Source organism: Athene noctua, chromosome Z (genome assembly GCF_965140245.1).
Source record: "Athene noctua chromosome Z, bAthNoc1.hap1.1, whole genome shotgun sequence".
NCBI lineage: Eukaryota > Metazoa > Chordata > Aves > Strigiformes > Strigidae > Athene > Athene noctua.
Genome location: NC_134077.1, coordinates 17,392,856 through 17,413,932, shown reverse-complemented (window position 1 = coordinate 17,413,932; position 21,077 = coordinate 17,392,856). Strand labels below are relative to the sequence as shown.

General features: G+C 36.4%; 1 protein-coding gene across 1 annotated transcript in view; it reads left to right on the top strand.

The window, feature by feature from the left end:
* The first annotated feature begins 13,668 nt into the window (after positions 1–13,668).
* FGF10 (fibroblast growth factor 10) overlaps positions 13,669–21,077 on the top strand; it is a 90,969-nt gene continuing 83,560 nt past the window's right edge. The window contains exon 1 of the mRNA XM_074931778.1: positions 13,669–13,880. The gene's annotated coding sequence lies outside the window, so the exon portion shown is untranslated. The remainder of the gene's footprint in view (positions 13,881–21,077) is intronic.

The window sequence follows — 21,077 nt, the reverse complement described above, 5'->3', positions numbered from 1 at the left end:
GCTAGAGTATTTAATTCTCTATTATGTTCAGCTATAGACTCTAAATAAAAATAAGGAAGAAACAACAATAACAAAAAAAAAGAAACCCACAAAATTCAAACCAAACCAAACAAACAAAAAACAAACAAAAACAAACAAACAAACAAAAAACCAACCGACAAACAAACACAAACAAACAAAAAAACAACAACCAAAACAAAACCAACCTGAACAGGTGACAGACTCAAGCAGCTGGATGTGGAGAGACAAAATGTTGTGGTCAGGGTCTACAACAGCTCATCCTCTGTGACAGAAGAACAAATCTACACAAAATACTCACCAGGAGGCTTTGAATAAAGTTGAAATAGCTCTATCCTAGTTATACCTGAACAGATTTATCATTAACAACAGGAATTCAAAAAAATCTGTAAAATAACCTAATGATCATTTTGTAAAAAAAAAAAAAGTCTTAGACATTTTTGTGTTCTCTGATTATTGTAATGCTTTTAAGAGAAGTTGTGTATTTTTTCATATATCAAAACATGTTCCATCTTCCTGCAGCTGGCAAAAAATTAGCTAGGAAATCGTAAGTCCTCCTGACCATGGAGAAAGCTTGTGTGTATGCTTGCAAGTTGTTGTTCGCTTATTCTGTTACTTTTCATTTTCTTTTTCTGTGGTACCCTCATCACTGACCCCTGAAAACCAAGCACAAAAAACCCAATTTCATTTTCTTTTGTATGAAGAAATGGCCAATAACAGGATAAATATAGAAGACTGGATGGCCATTGCTGTGACTAACTTTGGCAGTTCACAATAATCTTACATAAATTTCAGTTGGTTCCTGGAGTTTAACTGTATGTCATTATTGATGCATTTCTTGGGGTCCTAGCTCAAACCAACCCCCTAAGCAACTCCAAGGATTCCAGATCTCTTTCTCTAGGCCGCACTGTTCCAAAACCAGTATTAGTTTTCTCAGAAATTACTTTAGTGACATACCAAAAGAAACTTTATATCACCACATGTGAATTTATAACATAGATGATCCTGAGATTTCAATAAGCAATGAAAAGTGATGCTGATAGAAGCAATCAGCTTTCAAACTGTTCAATTATAGAACACAGTGGATCTGTAGCCAGTGGAGAGGCTTCCCCTTCCCTTTCCAAGGGCACTTCTGTTGGCTTTGGATTGAGCATCATGATTATTATTTTCCCATGAGGGCAGAGGAAGGTCTGCATTCCTCATTCCATTATGCAATTCACCTTGACATGCTTTTTACATTTGAAATGGTCCCAAAAATATAAAATATGATAGTCTTGTTACATAGTTGTTTTATTTTCAAAAGAACATTAACAGGAACATTAGAGATTCAGGAAAAGCAATAAAAGTAAAAACACACATTACATAATGTAGTTTAAAGAACCTGCAAAGAATTAGTTGAAACTGTAAATACACTCAGATAGACTGTAATAATTTTGAATCAGAAAGAGATCACTAAGACTCAGATTTCATATGGGCAAAACTCTACTTTCCTAACTCAAATGAGTAGTCCCACAGGAGTCAGCAAACCAAGAGAGGAGTAAATTCATTTATGCAGGGTTTACAGAGAAGAGAAACATCTCCTGTCTGCATATTCCATGCTCTTTCTTCTTAGGACAGACATGAAAGCCATCCTTCCAACAGCAATTATTTAGAAACCCATCTTAATCTACCTCCTTTTTGAGCTGACTGATTTGTAGTAGCAGGGGTCAAGAAGGGTGAAAACTTAATGGAACAGACCATCAGTCACCCCAAGCAGAATTGTAGGATTAGGAAACTAAGGCAGCTTCATCACAGCAGATACAGCACCTCCAAAGCAGAAAACTTCGTGCAAAGACCAGTCCCAAAGACAATGTCACCACATTGTCATAAAATACTTCTGGTTTTCTGCAGCTTTGTACTCTACTACTGCAAAGTCAAGACAGAAAGATACAACACTGCTGGCTTACAGGTACTGTTATACCAGAAGAGGATCAGGGTGGGTGTTAAACTGTGTCTAAACTTCACAAATGTGAGGTGTCTACCATGGCTAGTGTGGACCACATCATGAGATTCACATGTGACACCCAACTTTGATCTTAAACTATGGAATTTAAAGAAAAACAAATTTAGCAGTTAAGGATACTATGTGTTCTGTTGCCATAACTTAAAGGGGGTTTCACATTATACAGAATTCTAAGTAGTAGTAGCTTGTGGACATTTTTTTCAAATGGTATCATTTGAAAGTTTTCCCTTTCTCTATAACACCAGAAAAAATCATGCTATTTTAAATACATCCTCTGTGGTTTTTCCACCTAGTGCCACAAAGAACAATTAGTAAGATTAAAAATTAGTATAAATTCTAAGTCTAGAAAGATAATTTAAAATAAATTATCCTCTTTACCTTATCCTTTATCAAATAGTCAAAGTAATTATTGAAATTAAATTCTTATTAAAATTTATCATATTAAATATACAAGACACAAGTGCCAGTAAACACCAAAAATATAGAATGGCTCCAAAACAAAATAACACTCTCCATGTTGAAACTGCTTTACAGAATACTAAAGACTAGAAGAAGATTTAACAAAATAACCTGCTGTCCTCTCTTCATTCACTCATATAACCTGACCTACTCTTCAGAGAGAAGGAAGCACTGGGGCACTCTGATGTGGGGTAGATCAAAAATTGTTATTCTCTTGAACCAGAGTCCATCTCTCAGTCCTACAGACTTTGAAGCATTAATGGAAGGGACAAGGCCACCCTTACAGCACTTGTTCCTTGGCTGCAGGTCTCTGACCACTTCCCGCAGCCCATTCATACTTGAAAGCCCCTCTTTAGTAAGATCACCTGTAGCAATGCAGAGCTGATATGGGGCTGGTTTATCCCTTATTCTAGTCCAGGATGCTGACAAAAATGGCATACCCTCTTCTCTTTGGGTGAAGCTTCAGGTGCACAGAGAAACCTTCGTGATGGCCTAAGGAGAAAAAAATAGAAAGAAAAAGAACACTGATATGAAAAAAATTTTTCTCCCTGTATTGTGTGTCCTTCACACAACAAAACTGTCATAGTCCAATGAGACAACAAAGATGAAAAAATGTGATCTTTGAAGATAATACACCCAGGACAGAAAGGGAATACAGAAGTAGCAAACACTTAGTTTTTCCAAAGAAATATGCATCAAAAGTGAGTCTTTTTCTGACAATATAGTTTGCATCAGAAATATCAATACCAAAATATTCTGATACCTGTAAGTTTTCAAGAGGCATGTTTGTCTTCTCTTTCCCCTGTATTGTTCTCAGGAGAAAGAGATTCTTAACAATAAGGAGCAGTGCATTATGAAAAACATAACTAACTGAAGGAGGTCTGGCTAAAATAAAGTAGCAGCACAAAGCTGAGAAATCATAGGAATAAATGCTCACAAGACAGTTCAACCTTTCCAAGGCTAAGATATGAAAGCCTTATTAAAAAAGAAAAAATAAAATAAATAAAAAATTAAATTTGTTCACAAAGTTCTTGGAATGATTCTAACTGGAATCCAGATCTCTAAGGTTCTGGCTGAGAACAGAGAACACCAGTAAAACCATGCTAGCTTTTACTTGTACAGTCTGATCAGAGTTTAGCTTCTAGAATCCAAACAGAGTTGAGCAACATTTGATTATAATTATTTTATTTGATTTTATGAAGTATTTGCACAATATTCTTGCTACTTTGAAGATAGCTCATTTCAAGCTGTTCAGCTTTTGTTGAACAAAGCCAAATAAAATTTCTTTTTATGAAACACTGTAAATATAGAAAACTGTAAATTAAGTTGGTTTGGAACAGAGAAAGCAATTTAAAGAAATGTCAAGTGATTTATCTAGCTTTGAAATCACTCTCTACAGGAAGGAACAGGATTTTCCCTATGTTCCTGTCACAGTGGCAAGGAAAAAGGCTAATTCAATTTCAGGACAGGAAAGAAGAAAATAACTATGTGCTTACATTATAACATATACCAGTAGGTAGAAGAGATGCTTAGGAAAAGAATTGTGCCTATGACCACAAAACTTAGGTGTTAGCATAAGTATGAGCAGTACACTCCAAATTTTTAGAGTTATGAATCAATCACTGTAGTACTTATTAGAATATATGCTTTAACTACTCCTTTACCTAAAATATTCACTGGCAAGCTTGTACTATTAGTTACACACCACTGAGGTTTTGGAACTGTCTTAATAAAACTAAGTAATTAATTAATTATTCAAGAAAGCACATATAGTACTGATATGAATGGTTCTGTTAACAGTAGGAGCTATTCTTGCTTTTAATATGCCTTTCATAGACTGAACCATCTAACCTTTTAACTCTAGGTAGACCTGAAAGGTATGGTTCTACATGAGCTGGTAACTATTAAAACCTTATTATGAGCAAAGATTTTGGAGCAGAGATTTCCAAACTGGTTTGCTGATCTGAGCTTGAAGAATTCCTGAAACAGTGGTGATGGGTTACCTGAGTTGAAACGCATCTAAACAAGCAGTTCCAGCTGATCCCTACTATGTCACTGCCGTGTGCTACAGAGAACACCTCTTGGCAGCCTGTGTGATTTGTCGCTTTTGCTGCAAGAATACAACCAGCTCTGGAACCTGCTCTTCAGGCTCAGCACACAAGAGCAGGGCCAAGGCAAGGCAGCTTGCCTGGAGAAGGGAATTGAGATACTCTATACAGGCTTAAGGGTACAATAGGCATGGCAATGCAGATAAGTCTGACTGGGAATACACAATAGGAAGGCTTTAGGTCTTTGCAGGACAAAGATGGCAAAAAGGGGACAGACATGTTAGACTTCAATTTCACACACACAACCTGCATAAAACATCAGATTTTTAAAAAGCTGGTAAAAGAAAATCTGGTAAAAGAAATAAAGAAGGCCAATTTAAGGATCTATGTAAAAGGTTATTTGTTCAAAGCAACTTGTAAACCATTCCTATAGTGTGCTGGTCAAGGAGGTAAAATGCTGAAAGAAAAGAGCCATAGAAAACCTGTAATCTTATTTCCACAAAATTTACAAAGCCATTTTTATTCTACACTTGTCATTACGGGATATGTAAGTGCAGGTATTTGTATAATGAATTAAATATCTAAGAAATTTTGCCCAGAAGTTGAAAGTGATTTCTGAAAATGTAATTTTCAGAATGCAATCTCTTATGGGCCCTAATGTGTATGTATGATTCCATCATTTACTTAGTGGGAAAGTTCCTGTGGGTTTATACTCCCTTCTAATTATCACTGATATTGTTCATTTTGCTTTCAATCCTTCTTAGATGCATTTTTTTTGTGGCAATATAAAGCAGCCAGTCATGCTTCTTAGATTAAGAACATATCTGAAAGGCCTTCATTATCCCAGTGCACAAAATAGTACAGGTGTTCAATTTATGCACCTGTTGAATGCAAATCATGGATGATAGAGCTAGAGCGTTACACTGCTCTAGCAGTACATGTATATAACCTTAGATGTTATCTCCTAACATTTTGAGTCCTGATGATCAACACATCTACACAATCACACCTGAAACCTCTAACTGCTCTACTACTACAGCCTCATACTGTAGTGCTTGCATATTGTAATTAAATTATTCATTAGAACATAACAAGTAAGCAACCCGCTAACACAAGCAGAATTTGATCTCCTTCTACCCAACCTGAACAGAAGAAAGCCACTATGGAAGATAGCAGTGTAAAAACTGGTAGATTTTGATACCCAGACTTCTGATTGCAGTCCATTTTCTACCACACTTCCCTTTCATTTAAAGAGAAGTATCTACAGAAGTTTTATTTCTGTCCAAACTTCTGAAATCCAAATAGCATGTCTCCTAACTAGGTTTTGTTAGTTATCTGCTAAATTTCTGCTAGAGAGCATTTCCTGCTCTTTAATTGAGATTATCAACAACTTTTAGCCAGATCTATCAGCTTCAATGAGATCTCTTAAGTCCTGAGCAATTTCTCCTTCACAAGCCATCTCCTATTAGGCATAAAACTTGCTGGGATAGTTCCAAATTCCCTCTTCATTCCTTTGGGATGTTTCTTAAATCTCTGCACCAGGTCCTCAACAAAAGAATGAGCTCTTACTTTTGGAATCAACAAGAATAAAATGTTTAGTTTCATAATTACTAGCCTAGGCTTTCTCCAAAAAGGACTAAATTTGGAATCCTTTTCCTGGCTACTTTTTCTAACCAAGAGCCAAGCATTTTCTGCTCCCTGGATCGGCACATCATTCTTTTAATTTCTTTTGGGCTTCTACTGTCTTTACTTGCAGCCTTATATTCAGGAATACTGTGCTGAAGGCAGAGATATAACACTACAACAACAGCTACCCAAAAAGCACTCTGATAATTATCAGTTACGTTTTGTAAGGCACAGAAAAGCAAAAGTGCAAAAATAAACTTAGGGAAAGTAATGGATAATACAACACTAGCAAAGACACAAATGTTATTTTGATATTCTAGCATTTATAGTCTTCACCAAGATTTAAGCATTTAATTTGCAGTCTCCAAACTCTGCACTAGTCAAGCTCAATTTATTCAAGTGCAAATCCCACAGCAACTTTCAGCATTGCATAAAAGTTATTTCCCATACAGAAGCTGCAAGTGACTAAGATCAGTTTGGAAATTTAAATACAATCTAGTTCATAAAAATCCTTTCCTCACCAATTCAAATCCTTTTTCGCTGGTTTTCTGTCAAAAGTCACTCAATTAGTTGGTACTACAGTGGCATTACCCACTCATCCAAATTGTATACAAGTCTTCTGTACTTTCAAACCAATTAATTCCTTCCAGTCTTGAAGAAATTTCCTAGCCCTTTCTAATTTCGTAATTGGAGGTGCAGGAGCACAGATGATGTTATTTTAAACTTGCTTTCTCTTTCTGTGTGTTAAGGTGTGAACTCTAAATTTGCAACATGCATTTAGACAGCTTTAGGATCCTTCTAGTTTCTACCGAATAGCTCTCTATTCCATATAAACAATCGAAATAATCTAAGTACTTGAGAATATCTTTCATTCCCAAAAACTTGGGTTAGATCACTTATTGCTCATCAGCAAATCCAAAGGGTCTTCCACAGTGAGATTTCAACACTTTAATTATAGCCACAAACAAAATATATATTTTACTCCCAATGTTTTACATTGTCTGCTACAGCAGAGAGTTGTTAATTATCTTGAACTACCTTTTCATTAGGGATCAGGGTCAGCACATATTCTCCAGAGTCTGTCACTTTAAAAATGATTACTTTAAAGGATGTCTAATCAGCTCATTGTTTAGTTTCTACTATCCTACAGACCGACTTTCTTTCAATAGCACACTCTGGTTTAAGCTTGTTGTAGTAATGCACCAGACCAAATCTCCCAAGCTTTCTGTTATTTTGGGAAATATAATAGCATAGTTGAGAACTGTGGTTAGAATTGCAGATTTCTGCTTTTTTGTTTCTCTCTTCTAAGGCATGCTGTAGATTTCTGACTCACGGTAGCTTTACGGTTCTTGGTCTCCTGTGATTAACTTTGCAGCATAAGCTGCAATGAACCAGTATCCTCGGTCTGGTTTCTGAATAACTGATTCTCAGTCAGCCTCAGTATTCTCAACCATATGTCCCTCAGGAGTACATCTCTCCTCTACAGAGCAAAGATTCTCATTTCAAATGCCAGTGCATTCACTGACACAACCCAATGCTAGTTTTATGCACTTGCATTTCTACTTCATTTACTTTGGGTTGAGAAACCTTCTTATGTAGAATTGGCCTTCTCCATATGTTGTCCCACTGACCTTAGAGGATCATTTTGCCACAGTTAAGCAGTATTCTGTATGTGTAATTACTGCAGAATTCACCCCTGACTTGTTCATCACATCCTTCCCCACCCCATGTTTTCCTTTATTCCTCACCCTGTAAGCTACTGAACTGCCAGCCAGGGCGAAAAAAGAGTCAGCACAAGTTTTTCACATATACTTAGAACTTCAAAAAGCACACAACATCATGAAACAGTATCGCAATTGATAAGATTTATGGACACCATTGATTAATTTGAAAATAGACAAGACAGACAAATTGCAACTACATGAAAGCAACCACTAGATAAATCTAAAGCTAAGTGCCTTAACTAGGCAATTTCACATCATTGTTTTTATTTGGTTTAATCAAATCTGAAACAATATCATCCAAGTGTAGGAGGACAATAAGAAATTTAGATTCTTTTCTTAAAACTAAAATTTTTGCTAATTTCTCTTCTAAAAATCTTTTATGCTTAGAGAAATCAGGTTCTTAGAAATGGAAATAAAACCTTCCGAGACTTCACTGGTGTACCAGCTCCAAAAGTATCTTGGAGGAGTACATGTCAACCACCTGGTTTAGATAAGCTAGACCCAGTAAGAGTGTTCTGTGTCAAAGGCAGACATGACCATCAGAAATAAAAGCGCTTCCAAAGTCCTAATAGATTTGCAGAAAGTCAAGACTTTTTTCTTAGAAAATGAAATGCTTTTGCAAAACATCCTGTATTTGAAAACTTGATTTTCTATGAAAAACAAATATGACCAAAACCACTTAATCATGTTCGGCTGGACACATGGTGAAATGTAATGAATCTATTTCTGAAGGCTTCTGACTTACTGTATTGCTCCCTTGATCATCGAAACTTTGCAGATATCCATTAACTAATAAATCTAGGCAAAATTTTACAATGTATTCCTTTTAAAAAGGAATTCAAGTTCTAGTGTGCTTGGTGCTGCACAAACTTTAACAAAAATACAGTTCTCTTCAGAGTCCTATGGTCTCATAATTTGGATAAGATCCTAAGAATACAATTCCTATTTAATTCAATGGTAAGAACATAACTAAAACCCTGTGCAAGGCATTGAACATTTAGCACAGTATTCACTAAGTAGATCCAGATGATGGGCCAAATCCAGCTCTGATGTAGGTGGGCAAAATGCCATTGAAATCATTTGAGTTGCAACACTGGAGCTGAATTTGACCTTATATTTTTTGAACATGATGCCAAATGACTGCAAAAACAATGTAGTTTTTACTCAAGTGCAAATGAATGTGGTGGTTTCATCCTAGCCCCTGGAGGACATGTATTCAGAGCACAAAAGCATCACACAGTTTGGCACAGCTTGTAACCACTTTTCCGCAAAGATCCAGGACTAGAGTGTTCAGGGCGTTGCAGGTCATAGCGAAGGAGGCAAAGCAGAATAGCTGCATGGACATGGCTGCACACTGCCTCTTGCTAACCTCTTGCCAGCACTTGTTTCCTCATTTTCATCATTCACTTTTATGTTTCAAGAACAACAACAATTTGAATTATTTTAGAAGTCTCAGTGGATGCGCATTGTTCCTCCCCAGGGCCTTCTGAAAGGCAACTCTATAACTTTGAATTTATACTAATAGAACTACAAGTTGAATTTGTCTTAGCGTGGCTCTTATCACTTGGCCTGTGTAATGTTTTACCTTCAAAGATGTCAAGGGTCTTTCTGGAGTAAGGTTATAGAAGGCAGTGATAAATGAGACCACCATTTATAACACATATGCTTGTCAGCCATTCATATTTTCATATTTAGACTTTAGCTTCTAGGATTAGGAAGAATAAGGAAATTTTATTAACTTCCTTGAGATTTATATTCACCCTATGCCTCCAGGGGCCTCATTCATGGTATAAATCCAAGCCTTTACATTCTCCTTAAAGCCAGTGTCAACATCTTTAATTAGCACAAATAAGCACAAGACAGGTAACAATTGGAAAAAAAAAAAAAACAAAACAAACAAAAAAAACAACAACATAACAAAACCCACACAACAACCAGCCAAAAAAACCCCAACCAAAACCCAAATCTATATAGCCTGAAAAAAGGCTGCCTGGATCATGAGATTCAGCAACTATATAATAGGAATATAGTCAAGAAGGGCTCAAAATTCTGACCTAAACCTGTGCCTTCTCAACGTTTTATGATGGTGTTGAGTAAATTTAGCACCAACGTCCCCTGACTACTCCTTTCCCTATTTATGTTTCTGTCTGGAGGGTAATAAGAAAAAAACAGAAAGCTTTCCATAGAAAGAGAAATAAAAGGCACAAAAATATTGTGTCTGGGGAAAATTTCCTCATTTTGAATATGGGGAGAGATTGGTGTCTAACAAGTTGAATATTCAACAGAGGAAGAAGACACAAGCCTTCTGTGTTTGCTGGTATTTCATAAGAACAACTTTTGTTCTGCTCTTTGTTCATCTTATTTGTACTCTTCCAAACTGTACTGTCACCAAAGAAACTTCCCTGAAAGAAATCACAAGGCTAACACCCCAGGGCCAAAGAATAGCTGAGGAAATAATCTGCAGTAGTACTTGTTCTCTTCTCACACAGAAAATGTGAAAGATAATTTGTTCCTCACAATCTTCTCCTCCACTCTCTTAGCAGTTTTTATCACCAGTTTAATTCTTCTTTCCAGTATTCTCTGATCTGTGCAAATAAGATACTATAGCAGTGTTTGTTTTGCAGCTGTGTGGATCCCATACTACCCCAACCTGCAGACTAAATCTACAAAATAAGATAAACAATTGAAGTAAACCCAAAGCAGGAAATACCAATGTGAAGTGAGCAGAAGCAACTCTTTGGTCATCTAGCTAGACTGTTGAGGAGCAATGTGAAAAACACAAATGGAAACTGACAATTTAGCAGGAACTTTCCCAAAAGCAAGTGAAATTAAAAGTCTAAATTCATTAATGCAGTTTTGACCATCTTGACATACTGCTCTTCAGGCTTCCGATTTGGATTTCAAAATTTAATTAGCAGTATATGCCATTCAGTGTTTTCCAAGATATTCTAGAAGACAAAGGTTCAGATCTTACAATTAATTTACACATCTTCCAAAGAATCTACTCAACCAACAGCATGCAATGTTGTTATCTTTACATAAACTTACTTCATCTGGTTGTAATGACATCAGAATTAGATTCTTCACAAAAAACTTTAAAATGCTGCTGAATAAACAATTTAGATTTATCTTCTGGTAGGTGGCAGATACACTTTTTCTTTCCCTTTCACTCCAACAGGTATCAGGAAATAAATAAAAAAAAAAAAAAAACCCAAACATTAATGTAAAATAAGCAATGCATTTCTTCATGAGACTTAAAATAAAAAGATGTGTGGCATAGTTCTTTTAAAAATGTACTTTACAACTTTTTTTTTTTCTTCTCTAGCTCATTTTTTCTTACAGATGGGATGTCTGGAAAACTGCAGTAAACTGACTTCCAATTCCAGTAAGCCCCCCTAGGAAAGCAGCTTTCAGTTCCAGGAGAAAGTTTTTACTTTCTGTCTAAAAGACTTCCAAGTTCATGATCCAGAATAGGCCAAGAGCACTTAAAACTCAACATCATAAATTAACCAAGTATAACAAAAGTACCAAAGTATCTGAGGTTGATTTGAGGGATATCAAATCAGAACTTAGATTTTCAAACCCTATTTAACTTTCTCATAGAAATTCTGTCTCAAAAACAAGTCTGTACCAAATACTGCATCCCCCAAAACCCACCCCTGAAACCCTGAAGCAGCTTTTGCCCTACTAAAGGCCAAAATTTTTTTCCCCTTCATCATATTTTTGCTAAAACAGACTTCAAATAAAAAGGTTTTCTGGGAGGAATTAAAAGACACTCACAAAATATCCCCTTTTTAGACTGACATTTCATAAGGACGTTAAAGTTAAGTCTAGCCAACTCTCAGGTGGAAGACTTCCAACCCAGGATTCTGCAGCACATAGGGCTGGTGGATAGGTTACATTCTTTCCTCCAGTCATACAAACTGGTGTTTGGTGGCACTATTCTGTGAATAGAATTTTCAAATAAAATGTAACTCTTCATCACTAAATACCACTGTACTGTTTGACAAAAATGTGGCATTAATCCATTCTTTGGCAAATCCAGCACATGAGCTACCTTAGCCCAACACGTATTTCAACTAGTCTATTTTGGTTTACTTCATACATCAAACTTCATGTACTGTTGCTGTTAGAGAGGGTGTAGGTCTTCATGTATTTTCTAAAGATGTTTTTGCTAAGTAGGGTCCCATGAAAGTTAAGGAAATGTCTGAAAACATTCAATAAAGTATTCATTTGCAAAAGCTCTGTGACATCTTTGAGAAGAAAGGCTCTAGATCTGCATGAAGAATTATTTAATGGGACAAAATTTAAAATCTTTGCCCTGTGCTGTAGGTAATTCAGACTCATGCTGCCCTACTTCCTAATTTGATGATTGCTGTAAGAACACATGGATGATTCTTTCTTTGCAGTGTACCCTTCACACCTTCCTTCTTCCTCTTTCTTTGTGGGCATCACTGCTACATGAGGATCCATCAATAAGAATTCACTGAGACAGGACACCTATTCATTTAGGGAACTAAAAGGCAGAAAGTTAGACTGCAGTACTAAATGTACTGTTAACATTCTGTGACAGTTATAATTTGTGTGCCTCAGTTTCACCTAGAAGAAAGTACATGGCAATATTTTTCCATGCTTATGACATGTCATGACATAACTAAACTGTGGCATCCAGGTGTCTCTTATCTCTTCCATATTTCACAGATAAACATAGTGTACATATGCAAGAAGATCTGCTTTCCAAAAAATGCAAAGCAGCAATGACTGGGAAAAAAAAAAATACCACCACCTTATCATGTGATCTTCCAAAATTTCTTTTGCGTCTTGGTATTGCAGTTGCTTAGTGTAGTATCACTTTCAGATGACACTTCCATCTGTAGTCACTTGTAATTCCTATGTCTCCCCAGAATACCCTTGGGGTTACCAGTCTCTGGTATTTAGCTCAACTTCTTACTATAGTCCAAGATTTTTAAAAATAGCAGTGCTGGCGAACTCTAATAAAAGAGAAGCTATTTTACATTTATTTCTTGCCATCCATTCGTACTGGCAATTTGATGACATTCTGAAAACATTTAGCATTAGGCAAGCAATGTGATTGAGCTAATTAACAATGATGTTCTTAAATACTGCATGGTATTGAAAATATCCTCTAATAGCAGACAACTAGTTTTCATGACAGGAAAGCCATAGAACTCTGTAGACATTAAAGCTCTATTTTCCCAAGCATTTCACGTTCAGATTATTATAATAGGATATCTGTTGAAGCTTCACTCCCAGGTTTAGATTGTCTTTATAAATAGTATAATAGACTACAGTCGAAAGGTATCAGATTTATCATTAACACATTTCATGGAAAGGAGTTCACTCTTTATTAACAGCCAGATGAAAGAAAGAAATAAATAGTTCAAAATCCATGGGTCAGGGTGAGTTTTGTTTTGTCCTTTTCCCACCCCCCTCTCTATTTCTAGTTTTGCTGTTTTCTCATATATTCTATCCTGCAGAAGGGCATTTTGCATTCCTCTTCCCTGGTCTCCAATTTGTCCATCTCGAAGGGCCAGGTAGCAAAGGCAGAGCTTGCTATGGTTAAGGCAGCAGAAGAATTAGTGAGCAGTGGGGGAGCAGAGCCATGCCTCCCCTCCATACTGCTGCAGCCTGCACAACTTCACCTCCCTGTTAGAGGGGCAGGTTATGGCTGGGAGGAGGGGCAGCCCCAGGAGATACACTTTCACACTCCAGCCAATTTGCAGACATCAAACGGCTCCATGGAGTTGTTGTACTAACACTATCCTATTTGTTGTCGTCTTAGGCTCTAGAGAAAACTTTTGAATAATGCTGAGTTTACTTAGTTGCAGAAAGTTTGGTGAACTTCAGTTCATTCTGAGGCCTGTTAACAGCAGGAAAAGTCCAGCCTACAGCTACAGAGGATTCCCTGCTTGATGACATTAATAAGATCCAGATTCAAGAGGTAGACACAGCTGTGATCTTCTGTATCCTCTGCCCTGCAGGGTGAGTATGCTAAAGCTTTTCATCTCCTTTATAAAGTTCCGTCTCCCTGCTCAAGTCCTCAGGGTGAGGGAAAAACAGGAGAAATTAGTGCTCTAATTTTGCATTAGTAAGAAATTGTAAACCTCCACTGAGTATATAAAGCTTAGAAGAGACTGCTGTAAAGATACTCCAGCTTCATCAACTTTTTTAACAGATACACTCATTAAGACCAGAGAAACAGAAGCTTTTTACAAATAGCAAAATCAGGAAAAGATAAACATACACATAAGGAGGCTGACACAGGGGTTTCTTTCATAAAGTCAAGATTCTGGAAATACAAACCACAGGAAAAAAAAAAAATGAGGATGCATTAACCTCTGAACACACTTCATAAAAGTGATTTCTATGTCTACATTGTGTATTAAACTACAAATGTGTTTTTCATGAGCAGACACAGATATTACCACAATGTTTAATGAAATGCCTTTGTATTTTTACACAGTATCAGCATCACAGCTGAAAAATATAACAAAAGTATCAGAACAAGAAAAAGCAGTGTGCCTTTTTAGCTTTTTTAGCTTTGTCTTTTCAAAAAATTCTTCCATTTCTAATGTGAGCAATTACATTAAGGGCAACAGTTTGTTTAGTGTCGTCATTTATATATGAGTCATATATGAAGTGACTGCATGCCACAAACTATTCAGACTAAACAATTTACATTTTCTATTCAGAAAACAGAGAGGGCCCTATTCTGAAAATCATGGCTCGTGGGTAGCCACTGATCACTGGTGATATTTCTCTGAGCAGAGATTAGCAGGATTAATGATTAAGATCTGTGCACTTGACATCAAATCATCAAGGAAAATCCGCACAGACAACAAATGTTTATCCTAAAGTTTCATGGTGACATACACAAATCACATCAGAGAAAAAAGACCCCTTTTGAACTGTATTTACTATTGTCAGGAAATATATAACTTTCATCTCATGTAAAGGAGTATTTTGGTTTATTAAATCTAACATGGAACAGTGAGAAATAGTTCAGTAAATAGTTTATATTTTAAATTCAGATGCCATTGGTATAGTTAAAGGGCATATCAACAGAAGGCACAAATGATAAAATTAACAAAGTCATAGGAGAGTGAAAGATATATTTGTTACTGCTTTAGACCAGTAGCTTCCAGCAAAATGTTTCTTTAGTTATTGACAGATGAAAAACTATTATCACTAGAACATTTCTAGTCATGAGTTGTTTTACTGCCCTTATAAAAATGATTAATTATCTAGCTTCAAAATAACTTTCATGGAATAAACAGATTTTACTATATAAAACTTAAGTTCAGAAGGAACCATTATCTCTAAATCAGCATAATGACTGTGTGATTTTCTCGCATTTCCAAAATGTGCATGACCTACAAGGAATTTTAACAATTGTCTAGATCAAAGTTGCTATCCATGCTTGGCCTTGACTTTAAGCATCTGAGTTGTATGTATGTCTGTATCAAGCCACAGAGTTGAGATCTCATTTAGGTGCTGCATTTTTAATACTGGTAAAAAATGTACTGCTTTCAGAATGAAAGCAGAAGAATAAGTAAGAATTTAAACATACAGAAAGTTCAAATGTTGCAGGTGGTTTCTTTAAAAAGACTGATATCTGGATATAGCCTTATTGGAAAGCTAAATATTTATAAAATCATTTGGGCTTGTATTTAAAGGTCATCTAATTAAACAAATAAGTAACACTAAATTAGTCACAAATGTTCTTTAAATATTGTTTTGTACTGTTTACAGTTAGCCATTAGAAAGCTGACTCATGCTTCTCACATCTAACAAAGTGCTACTTTTGATTTTTAAAGGAATAAAAGTTTTCAGCTGTATCAGGCTACTAATATTTAAATGGGAACTGAGAATTGGCTTTGAGTCATATTTGGCATGATCTCTTACTTTTCATCCCAATGATAAAAATTATTGTTGAATTTCTCATTAACTTTCTCAGCAATGTTCTTTGGACGCAACCAGACAAATTCTACCCAGATTTACACTCTGAAATCCCAATCAGAGCCAGTAGGGATGCAAACTACAGCCCAGCAGCTATCTGCCAAAAGGTGACATGCTGTGATGTGTCTGTTTGCCATCAGGATACTGCTGTAGCAAAAACTAGTACTATAGTTATCCCAAACACCTTTTCAAAGCCCCTGTTCTTACTTTGAACATTAGGAAGTGTTTACTTCAGAGAAACATTAATCTGAATGTATGGAGAGTTAATTTGATCCCTGCAATTTAACACCTCTGTAGTATAGCATTTGTAAAGGAACAGATAGCTAAGTGGTTTCAGAGGAAGGATTTTAATGAGACACGGAGATGTCTTTTTTTTTTTTTTTTTTTAAGGATGGCACCAGTTGTATTTAATCATTGTAGTACCCACTGTTGTTCTTCTGGTGTTGACAAACACTGTTTCAGCTTTAATACCTTCTTGATTTTTGCTACAAAAAGGGTGGTTACATACAGCGCTGCACTGAAATGTTTGCCCATTTGCCAAATGATGTGAAATTAATTAGCAAATGTATACAAACAAAAGAATTCCTCCAACTGTAACAAGTCAACAGTCTATAAGAAGTTCTTAGCCTGATACAGAAACATTTTACAAAGCCCTAATAGCGTGGCCCTGGCAGGATTACGCATACCAGTTCCAATTGCTGTAGAATTATTTTCACTTCAAAACAGTTTATGCCTAGAGTACATTCAGTTTTAATCTGCAGTGCTCATATCTATGATCTACAACAGTTTTGTTTTAATTTAACTGGCTTCATTTTGAAGGTCATTTTGTTAGCTTAAACCAGAATCAATGAATTCTCAATTGTACTTTATTCCTCTGTTCCATTCTGGGCATAGCTCTGCTCCTGAAAAAATTAAATGACAAGGAAATACAACATATGCCCAAAACTTTTTCTGTAGCATATGCCAAATTCTAGTATATAGGCTCCAGTCCCTGCTTCAGTGATAGTCTACAGTAAAATTCCCATGGGCTGAAAACCACAATGCATTGTATCCTCTTGACACAATATATAACAATATCCAGCAAGCTTAATACTCTACATAATACATTTCAACATCAAAGCCACAATTATTTTTAAACCTCTAATTCTCTAAGCCTTTCTGTGTTATTGTAAGGAACTTTGGCCATCACATTTTCCCCCTGCCCCGCCTCCCCAAAATAAACTGGAATAATATCTGTCAAGAGCTCAGAATTCGCTACAGAGCAGACTGGGAGATTGCCATCAACCCAGACAGTCTACAAAGTTCCTCCTACTAGTCACACGCAGAAAGAGTCTGAGATTTTCAGTCTGATACAAACTTAATAGCCTTAAAATATTTGCAAAGGTGAATTTGAATGCTATTGTAATTCACCTATTTAATACAAATTTAAATCTGTGTGAGACAGGAAAATATGCCTATTAAGGTTGTATCCTTCTTTCAAGGATTTTAGTCCTTCCGTAATTAAAGGAAATTGCAAAACTCCTGCTCATTTCAGTGGGAGAAGAATCAGATCCTTTCAGATCTTTACCAGGGACTACACCCTGCTATGCATGTTTATATGTGAGAATCATCCATATCCAAATGGGATGATTGCAATGAGGTTTAACAGAAAAAACAAAGCCCATAACACAGAATCCAAAGTAGAAAGTCAGTACTGTTTTCTCAACCCCTGGCATCTGGCCGTCTTATTTAGTCCCAACAGGCTAGTTATAATCTATTTCATAGGCTTCAGGATGTAGGAAAGATTCAACAGTCAACCACATTTAGCTGAAAAAAATAACAAATGTGCAAGTGGAGCAGGGTGTCCTGCTTGCTTTATTAACAAGGCCCAAGCATACATGTGCTCAGCTGAGTGTTACACACGATCATACTGTAGGTCATCGTAGTAACCAAAGCAGCTCTCAATACAGTTGCTTTGAGTCCTTATCAGACAGTGCTGTCCTTTTTCCCCAGTAAAAAAATAGCCAAATTCTCTCATTGGGCACACCTTACAAAACGTTAAACTCTTAGTATACGACCATTTCTAACACTTCCATAATCATCTTAAGCTCTGGCTTAGAGAGTGTTGGGAAAGGAGCAGGAGGAGAGAAAAAGCTGTGTGTTAAATATTGTAAGACTTCCGCTGTTTTATATGTAACATCAGGAAGGGAGAACTTCTGCATAAGGTCGTTCTCATGGTTTTCATTATCGCATATAGTTAATCAAAAACACTTTAACCCCAGGCAACCAACACACTGCAAAGAGAATATTAAGAGGGTATAAAAGTATCCTACTCACTTGGAAACTAATTAACTTGGTTAAAAATGAAACAGTTTTTTAAAAAGTACTGTAGTGTCAGGAAGGGCTTGTTGATACCTCAGATTTACTATGTGTGCACACAAATGAAAGCCAATTTTGCTTCTGTTGAAGGTCATGGCAAAAGTCCATCTCCAGTGCAGGCAGATCAGGCCTTTAGCATTAGACTTAAACCTTGAAATAAATAGGATAGCTCTACAGTGGTTCAGGTTTTTAAAAAATAGGCTTTAGGTGCCTGATGCTAGTTTAAAGAGCAATTTTGGCACTTAATTCCAAAATAATAGCCCTGAAAATCCTTCTTCAACAGTTTTCTAAACTTTGCAGTGCCTCTATTACGGTGAATATCTATTTCCAATTTGGCACAGACTAAACAGCTTGTTTCTCAAGTGTTATACTGCTCCCTACTTGACTTACCAGATACAGACCCAATGCTCTGGGACCAAGACCCTTCCACTGAGCTGCAGGGATCTACAATGTAGGTGTCCCATTCTGACATTGACAGCAAGAATCTTTATGATCAAGGGAGATCAGGTCACTGTAGTTAATGGAAACATAACTCATCTTCTTCCCAAGATTTGCTCAGAAGAAATATGGTATAGATTCCACCCACTCTACTGTCAACAGGACAAGTACCTCAGACATTGATTCTTAGAGGTAGGTAAGAAGAGCTCTGCACTTGGGGTCACTCTTCCTATTTCTCTTATCAAGCACTCATTCTCTGAGCACATCTACTGAACACCAGCTGAAGCAGAATCTGCATAAAATGCAGTCACAATTCCTTTCATTTAGAAGACATCTGGAAGAACTACCTTCATTTTGACACAAAGAGATCAGAGCCCACATGCAGATTATGAAAGAATTATTTTCTCACTGAGGACATTTGTATTCATGTATCCGATGTGTCAAACCCTCCAGGTATTGGCTAGTCTGATGACCATGTCACATGAGGAATCAATGGTTTCAGACCCTCTGGATGGAGTTGTTCCCCTAAAAAAAAAAACCAAACAAAAAAATGTATTGAGGTGGAAGACGACGGCAAGAAGGAGGAAAGCTTTTTTGCAGCATGGCGTGCAAAATCCCAGTCTCCTGAACAGACTCAAGAAGCAAGCAAATGTGTCCTTTCTCTTCTGCAGGAAACCTACCTCTGAGTGCAAGCCCACAGTTTCACCTCTCATGAAATGGCCATCCTTGAGTGTCCCACCCACCCACTTGGCACTCCATGAGGTTCCCAAATTGAGATCTCTCTGAAATCCTGAATAAAATATAGAGAGCAGAACAAAACCCACCTTTGTTCACAGACTGCTTGAGTGACTCTAATCAGCTGGTTTGGTTTCCATCTTGAGATTTTTCTCTGTATGGAATTCATATTAATTCTGGGTTATTTTCCAGATGCCAATTTGATAGGAAGAATGCATTTTCCTTAAGAAATGCTCAGCCTCTTCTAATTTCAGTCCTGACTCTGCACTGAAAGTTTCATGTCTAGACCCTGTATCTATATGGGAAACCTATGGAATTCTCAGCAAGTGCCTTAATATGTCATGGAAGTTTCTGAAAAATGGTGGCCCTAATCTGAAATTCTCCTTTGCTGACATGAAAAAAAATTAGAATAGACAAAATGAATAAATATTTCTATTTAAAAAAATCACACTGAATTCTACATTAGAATATTTTTAGACATAGCATCACAACAAATTGACCAAGGATCTCAAAATCATAGTACAGAATAGGTCACAAGTCTTTCAAATTGTTACTGATGTCTATTTCATACTGGGATATTTTAAGAGTCATTCTGTTGCACTGATTAATAATAGATAGAGTGCATTAGAGCGGTTTCATTTACTCAGCTTTCTCTCACATGAAACTAATCCACACATAAATTATTGATAAATAATGTACACCTCTCCAGTTCACAGCATCTAAATTATGTAGAATTAGGAACAGCTGACAAACTAATACACATAACTGTTTATACTAGTGGATATTACTGTATTTTTTGCCAGCATACTTGGTAAACTGCAATCTTAAGTAAAACCTGCAGTTATATATATAGATGGAGTTTTTCCATAGATGCCACAATGTTTGGCATTCAGATTGATACCGCTCTCATTACACTATTGCTCAGATAAAATATATTAGAATTAATTTAAATATATACAGATTTGCATAATTTGAAAGCAATACAGCAGCCTTAAAATAATAAAAACTTTTGCAGCATTTTAGGCTATATAAATGTGCAAATGTTTTAGTACTTCATTGCTCTGTAGCTGTTCCATCAACAATAAATAATCTTCTAGGAACTAAACACAACATTGTCAAGCAACGTCTCTCAACAGTCATGAAGTATTTAGCACAATATTCACCTGAGAGCATCATCTAGTATAGATTTTCAAAACAATAATCTTAGGTTACATTTGCATTAGGTTTCCAAGAGGAAGTATGAGCTTTCCTATGCAGATACACAAGGCCAAATTCACCTCATCAGTTCACTTAATTCACGTCTGGAATGAATTTGGGCCATTCTCTATTCAACTGTGTTGAATTAGACTTTGCATCTTCAGCTTTATTTAGATGGAAACAATTACCTGGGAAAAAACCCATGGAATATTCATTGTTTACTATTACAGTATTACAGAGAAATACGCAAAATTTTGCATAAAGTTTGTTATACACTGTATGTTCTGCCAGTTATGACTGGACAGCTTAGGTGAACAATCCATAGGGCCAATGACAAACACTGTGGGGTTTGGGGCTTTTTTGATCACTGGGGCAATACAACTATGAGACGAAAGCTTAAAACCCTAAAAGCAAGCCATTCTTCAAATACTGAAATCTAAATCCCATTTTATTATGCTGTCAATGATCTGCCGAGATTCTCCTTTGCTTGTT